Source organism: Cupressus sempervirens, chromosome 9, assembly GCF_028749045.1.
Source record: "Cupressus sempervirens isolate cs-2001-9-10 chromosome 9, ASM2874904v1, whole genome shotgun sequence".
Lineage (NCBI taxonomy): Eukaryota > Viridiplantae > Streptophyta > Pinopsida > Cupressales > Cupressaceae > Cupressus > Cupressus sempervirens.
Genome location: NC_143126.1, coordinates 82,559,444 through 82,567,856, shown reverse-complemented (window position 1 = coordinate 82,567,856; position 8,413 = coordinate 82,559,444).

Below are 8,413 nucleotides of genomic sequence, written 5' to 3'. Positions count from 1 at the left end.
TCAAGACTCTCTTCTTGAGTCTCAAGAAGGACCTCAATTTCATTTGAAGTCTCTTCAGGGTACTCCCTCTGAATCTCAAGAGTAGGAGCCTCTTCTTGGGATAAATCATATGTATTCAGTTCATCTGAAGCTTTGGCTCTTTTGAAAGCAATATCTTCTTCAAAAAAGACATCTCTGATGAGTTCTATTTATTTCTATCCAGGTATGTAGACTCTATATTCTTTTATTGTTTCACTAAAACTAATAAGAATTCATTTTCTTCTAGTAGGTTCTAACTTTGTGCTTTTCTCCTTAGGTACATGAACATACATAGGACATCCAAATATCCTTAAATGACTAATGTCAGGTTTCTTTCCTGAAAATGCTTCTCTAGGGGTCTTATTGTTCAAATATGAGTGAGGACATCTATTCTGAATATAGACTACTATATTAGATGCTTCAACCAAAAATGACATGCTCAAGTTTTGATAAAAAATCATAGCCCTAGAAGCTTCTACAATAGTTCTATTTTTTCTTTCAACAACTCCATTTTGTTGAGGATTGTAGGGGACTTTGAACTACCTCTTACTCCCAACAAGTTTGCAAAACTCTTTGAATATTTTAGAAGTGTACTCTTTCCCATTATCTATTTTCAGAACTTAGATTTTCTTTCCTAAGGAGTTTTTAGTGATTGTTTTGAATTATTTAAACTTAGAAAGAATCTCTTTAGATTCTTTACACTTAAGGAAGGATATCCATGTCTTCCTTGAAAAATCATCAACAAATAGCACATAGTACAGGAACCCTCCTATGGATGGTAAAGAAATGGGTCCACGTAGGTCAGAGTGCACTAGTTCCAACACATCTTTAGTTTTGCTCAAACTATGAGGAAATTCTTTTTTTAGTGTTCTTCCCCAAGGCACAACCTTTGCATGATTCATTGTGAATATGGCTTAATTTGGGCATTCCAGTTACTAACTTCTCCATAGATGTTAGGGCATGAATGTTGATATGACCTAATCTTCTATGCCATATTTCATTTGAATTTGAAGTCTCATGCATAAGTGCAAAGTTTAACTTAGTGCATAGCTCATATAATAGTCCTTGTCATACTCCTATTTTTAGAGCCTTCTTTATGATTGAATTCTTAGGCCATGATAATACCTTACCTTCCATGAATGCAATTTTATAACCATCATCTTCAAGCGCAGATATAGATATTAATTCCTTTTAATACCTAGTATATAAAGAACTCCAAAAAGCTAAATAGAATTTTCAAATTTTTATTTGATGGTACAGGTCCCAATTCCTTTTATGGGATGTCCAAAATCATCGCCAATTGTAACTTCTTCATCTATTTCTATTTGCATTCTTTCTAGGTAAACCTGGTATCCAATGATGTGTCTTGAAAATCCATTGTCAACTATCCAAGTGTTTAATTTGGTTGATATTTGACTGGACAATGTTGCATAGAAGGCACATTTCTTGGATTCATGAGCTTCATTTGATTTATTAGATTTTGCAAATGACGCTTGAGGTTTAGATTGATCAAGACAATTTATTGAATAATGTCCATATTGATCACATTTGGAACATTGAATTTTGGACAAGTCTTTCTTTTGTTTTGACTATCTTTTTCCATGAAAGTTTCATTTCCTTTTGTTGTTGTTCTTCTTTCCCTTCTTATGATAGTTGGTTTTAAGAACTTGAACATATTCATCTAAGGTTTTATTATTTCTTTTAATCATTAATCTCGATTCTTCTTGAAGAAAATCATATCTTAATCGATCTAGTTTTGGGATTTTAGATCTTGCACTTATACCTTGTACAAAGGATTCCCAAGGATTTGGAAGTCCTCCTAATGTTATTAGGGATAATTCTTGGTTGACAATCTCATAACTGACTGCAAATAATTGATCTCTCAAATCTATGATTGTCATGAAGAAGGCATTTATAGTTTCTCTTTTATTCATGCTGATATTATTCATTTTTCTTTTAAGAGCAAGTTTTCTACCAATGTTATTTATTATGAATGCATTTTTAAGAGCTCTAAACATGTGATATGGTGTTGCATGTTTTTCCACAATAGGCATTATGTGATCTTGAATGTCATCCATGACTATCTTCATGGACTTCTCATTATTCTCAATCCATAATGTTTTCTTTGGATCATCTTTAGGTTCTTCCTTATGTTCTCTTACAAAAGATTCCAATATATTTTCTTTTAATAACATCATTATAAGAAGTTTCTAGGATTTGAAGTTATCAGCACTTGTAAGGTGGTGTTTGAACCTTAACATGTTTTTCATCTTGTAGAGAAAAGAGAGACTATAATTGAATGTTAAATTTGATCTCTTAAACTTAATGAGATCTATCCTTAACAAGGCTTTGATACCATATAAAGTTTCTTACCAAATTCCAAATTTTTGGTAAACTGATGCACAATTTTATTGCAACTATGATCACTTTTGACAAAGGATAGATTCACTCTAGAATTTATAGAAGTTAGTACAGAGATAATATAATATTCTTGAATCAAAATGTCCTTTGATCCTTTGATGTGCTAGCATTAATTGATTTCAATGCCTTATCTACTTGGGCTGATCAAGTATACATATCATGCAAAAGGTAGTAATGGTGAATGGTCATGTCTTCGAATGGAGACATGGACATTCACAATCACACCAGTTTAGTGTAACTAATCATGCATGGTTAATTTACAGACTTAACACAAGTATAGCAATGTATTACTAATCATAATGATTGCAACCCGGTATAGAATATAGATTGATGGTAATCTAAATCAAAGGAATCAAAAATAATTTCGATCATACCTTGAATGATATCAGAAAATATGTATATGATCATTGGTTCTGACTATTTATTGATTCTCATACAACAAGGATACGTATGCATATATATAATAGTATATGCAACATATTGTTGTACATATATACATATGTACGTTGGTCACAGTTTTGTCAAACCGAAGCTATATATTTTAATAGAGACAAAGATGCTTGGAACATCCTTTTGCTAATGTTTTGTAGCTTTTGTCGAATAAAAACTATTGAATGTGTGTGTGTATATATATATACATATACATACATACATATGTACAAGTTATTATCTCATTCTTAATCATAATAATCAAATGTTATTGATAACTAATGAGAGTTGAAGAGACATGTCTCTATGAAGACATACCTCTTAAATGTCATATACATATGTATTGAGAATGTAATTTGGGAAACACAAGAATTAGAAATAGTGTTAGTACATTTACATCTTCAAATAAAATTAACACCTTTGAAGTAAAAGAATTATTCATCCTTCCATTCCATTCTATCATTCAAGTATTCGAGATTAAATCATGGAGTCACAACACAGATTATGAGTATGGATTAGAGTATTTTAGCCTTGGGGGCTTGGTATTCTTTTTTGGCTATCCTCAAATCTATGCATTGATGCTTCACCATCATTTCATATCAATATTTATGCTAGGAATTGGATCTAGGGATTTAGATATTGGCATTGCACACTCAAAGATCATACACAAGCATCACACACTCTACTATTGACTCAATGACTATTTCTAGAGGTGGAAGTCGCCAAAATGGGGGGTTGAATAAGGAAAACCCTTACATAGCCACCCATTACACCCCATTTCCAAATATCAACAAATCTTAGAAGACATAACAAATTGTAGATTCAAATACCCTTTTCACAGATCTTTGGAGGCTCAAAAATAATTTTGGCAGTGGAAACTACTATGTAGAACTCACTACATCCCTACGAGGTTGACCATTTTTCCTTAGGCTAACTTTTCTAAAAGCTTAAAATATTTATGGGTTTTATAGATTTGACAATTTCAATCCTGGATCCATATTTACTTCCCGATTGGAGCAATACAGTGGGTATAAGTTCAAATTCAATCATTGATCATCCTTTTGACGTAAGTACCCTGTTTGATCTTGTCAATTCAAGAATTTACATTTTTTCTTTACTATTTTTCCATGTTCAAAGATTTAGAGGCAATTTACTTTCATAACTATTAGGATCTCAAGGATTTGGGCATTCTTTCATCTATCTATATAACCATTAGATCTTGGCTTGTGTTAGTGCTTCTCTATCACTTTGATGGCTTTGAACTACTAAGATCTAATTCAACCTTAGGAATTGGCTAGAAGGAATCCTTTTCCTTGACTCGGTCCTCTTAAGGTGGAGGGCTATGTAATGTACTTAGGCTCATTTCTTTGCTTCACATTTCACTTGATAGACTATTAATTAATTGATATGTGATAATTAACTGTTATTACCATTTATCTAATATTTAATTCAATCTCACCCTCAATCGTTATCCATTTAGTCATATCCATCCAACCTATTACATGGATCAATATCTAAATTTTTGATAAATAATAAGTGTCTCTAACCCTTCATGCACAATCATGCATGAATATGCAAATTTCACTTCATAGACATGTTTTACCTCTTATACATGTTATAAGGTAACCACCCTATTTTCTCTTATAGTGTCACTTTTACAAGATTCCCTATGTGTGCTCACATATGTATAGAGAACACTTAACTCTTACAACTCCATTTACTTAGTCATTGCTTATGCAATTCAAAGAAAATCAAATAAATGGAGGAAATGGTCATTTGTAACATCTAGATCTTTTGGGGGATTAAAGTTGGATCTTATTGACTATTTCTTCCAATGAATGACAATCATTTGGAAATTAAGATATCTTACTTTATGTCTTAAGTTGCAGAATCATTTCACTACATTTAATCTTCTATTCAAGTCATGGGATAAATATGCTTTCAATAAGGTGTGAAGGGACATATTTTTGTTGAGTGGTTACTAAGTAGTACCCTTTCTTATGTACCCTTATAAGGCAATGATAAACTTAAATCCTCTAGATATGAGTTTTATTGTCAAAAGAATGCATTTGCATGTAGCGATTTGAGTTTGTAACCCCAGAGAGACACCAATATAAAATTAATTTTGATCTAAAACCAAAAAACCAAAAAATATCTTAATTTATTCTAATATGTTGAAGTTGTTTTGAAGATGTTGCAATGAAGGATTACTAAGGATAGATCTAATCTAGTAAGAATCATATGAATCTTAGCAAAAGTTGTGAGGATATTTATAATTTAATCTAAATCTCAATGTATGATGGTTGCTACTAAGGTCTTGTTAGAGTAAAGGTTAGTTACCTTTATCTACACTTAAGATTTCACTTAATCAGATCATTATTCAATCACTATTGAAGCTTGAATTTTGTCACTTCATGTGGATGACATTCAAAGTGAATCATGTGGGTGACATTTAATAAAAGCTTCCTTTTATTAAATATCACATTATCCTTTTAGGGTTAGGTCAACTTGCTTGGCAAGTTTCTAAGGAGGTGACTTGCTTAGCAAGTCCCCCAAATTTGGTTGATTTCCTTTATAAGGAGATCACGCCTTGTATATTGTAACACTTAATATTTATTTTGTTCCTCTCTTGAATACATTTTCATCTTGAGAGCCACTCTTCTCTTCTTTTTTTCATTCTTCAATGTAACTAGATTTTTGCTTGCAAGTGATCGTTATGGCTTCTATGAAGTTGGGTTTTGCATATATATATATATATATATATATATATATATATATATATATATATATATATATATATATATATATATATATATATATATATATATATATATATATATATATATATATATATATATATATATATATATATATATATATATATATTACACCAACTTCTACATGGTATCATAGCCTTCCTATAGCTTCTTGTTCATGTTTGAAGTTCTTCTTTGAAGCTTTCAGATTGAAGGGTTTCAGATACCTTGTTTTTGGGTTCTAAACGGGTGTATTTTCTTTGGTGCATTTTGAGTCCAAATGAACCTCATCGTTGGATTTAGAAGGCCAAAAATCTCCCATTTTCATATAAAGTTTGTCCATTTTGGAAAAAGTTTCTATTGGAGGCATTTTTTGCTCTATTTTGCATGTTTCTTGTGGATCTGGGGAAGGTCTATTTTTTAGTGCACTTTGAGCCCAAACAGACCTCACCATTGGGTTCAGAGTGCCCAAGAACCCCCATTTCCATATATAATTTGTCTAGTTTGGACACTGTTGGCATTTGGATGCCTAGACACGCCTCATGAGGCTAGTAAGAAAAACAATTTTTAAAAAATTTGGAAAAAGCTATTTGTAGGCAGCCACATGGTAGCCCACAATTGGCTTATAGAGCCACCGCTGTTAGCAGCCCCATTGGCAGTGCTATTGGACCTAGCTACCACTACCAACAACCCCATCGTAGTACTGCCTGACCCTAGTTGTGGCCCCGCCACTACTGCTCCATCCACCAGTTGTGGCCCCGATGCCACTTTGTCAACCATCACCTATAGAAACCCAAGCTTTGCCACCCAAGTGGCCCCTCTAGCTACCAGCACATGCCTTGTAGCCATATCAAAAATTGACGTGTGACACCCATGTGTTGAGCCTCTACCACGTGGCCTCTATATGCCATGCCAATTGTCACATCAGCGTGACACATGGTAGCCACATCAACTACCCTTTTTTTTTGGTGTGATGGTCATACGACCATCAAATTTAATGATGTATCGTATTGACATCAGCATTGCATAAGCACTTTGGATGCCTGTGTAGGCCATAAGGAGCAATGTTCAATTTTTTGCTCAGAACTTGAGCATCTGGACTTCGTTTTCAGAAAACAAAATATCATCGAAAAGCTAGTTCTGAGCTCATTGCAATGGTGTAGGTTTCATTAGTTTTTTATATTGTTTAGTTGTCTATTTTTTATATCAAATGTCGACCTTCTATGTTGCACTCTAGGGGCCCTATATTTTTCTTTTCTCATTGTATACTCATTGGTTTTTGTTGTTGGAGTTTAATTTCTTCTATTGTGGGGCAGCTGGGGGGGGGGGGTGTATTTTTTTTCCAGTTGTTCCTAAATTTGTAACACACAATATCCTCTTTTCAAAATGGCTGAGACCTCTTCTAGTCTGACTCCTCTATCCCCACATAACTATCATACATGGAAGGTTGCCATGACATGACTTCTTCATTCTAAAGGATTATGGTCTTCCATTTATTCTCATGAGAGATGGATTCATGTTGAATCACTACTCATGAAACATGGGTCATCGAGTTTGACTCAAAATCACACAGTTAAATCCTGATATTCACATCACGATTATGGTCTTGTTTGAATGAGGATCATTCTCTATTTCAGAGTCCATGGCAATCATTTCATCACTCTAATAAAATGGATGAAGCCATGGGTCAAATTTTTTTAAGTGCTTCAAATAGCTTGCAATTCCATCTCAATGAGTGTAATACTCCTCAAGAGATGTGGCTTAAGTTTGAATCATTGTTTGGTACAGTGAATGAGTTCAAAGCACTCCAACTTGAGGCCAAACTTACTTCACTAGTACTTGATTCTTTTTCATCCATTGAGGAATTTCTGATGAAGTTCAAGCAACAAAGATTGTTGTTACAAGGTTGTGGCAAGACAAAGAAAGATAAAGGATGCATTTTCTTAATACTATCAAAGCTTCGGAGAAACTTTCAAGTTTTCTCCTCTACTTTTCACTCCATTATAGATGCATTGGGTACTATGTTCATCATGCCAACATTTGAGGAATTCTATGATTGATTGACTAGAGAACAAGCCAAGCTTTCCCAGCTAGATTCTCTATCAGGATCAAAGACCATGACATTGGTTGCACAATCATCTACTATGAAGAAGAAGCAAGCACTGGAGCCCAAGAGAGATTCAATTGGTCATGAGAATCCCTCCAAGCCATCTACATAGTCTCCTACATAGTCTCCTTCCAAACCACAATCCAACCCTAAGAAGGGTAATTCTTCTAAGTCTCGTGAGTCTTCCTCTAAGACTAAGAAGTCCACAGTAATCCTTGTAATTTTTGTGGCAAGAAAGGACATCCAGTTTCCAGGTGTTGGAAACGGTTAGAGTGTAATGCCTACCCCTAGTTTACATTTTGTTATTATTGCTAAACTCTTTTAGGCCAGTTTTATGCTTGACGATTAGTAGCATTATATTTTAGATTATCAAATATTGTTTCATATTTAGTTGATTTTTATGATGAGACTACTTGATACTATTTACTTCATGTATGCATGATGACTATTATAGTAATTTCAGTTATTTGATGACGATTAGTTAGATGGATTATCATATGTGTTTTCTTATGGATACTTACTCCATATTGCATGTGTATGGTGTGCGTGTATATTTTATTTATGTATGACATTTCTGATGTGGTTAAGGAAGGGAGTCATAGTCACCTGCTAGTTAGGATCTATGCGATGCACCACTTCTCGCCATTGCCTATTTAATTTAGAATACATGTGTTTGTACATT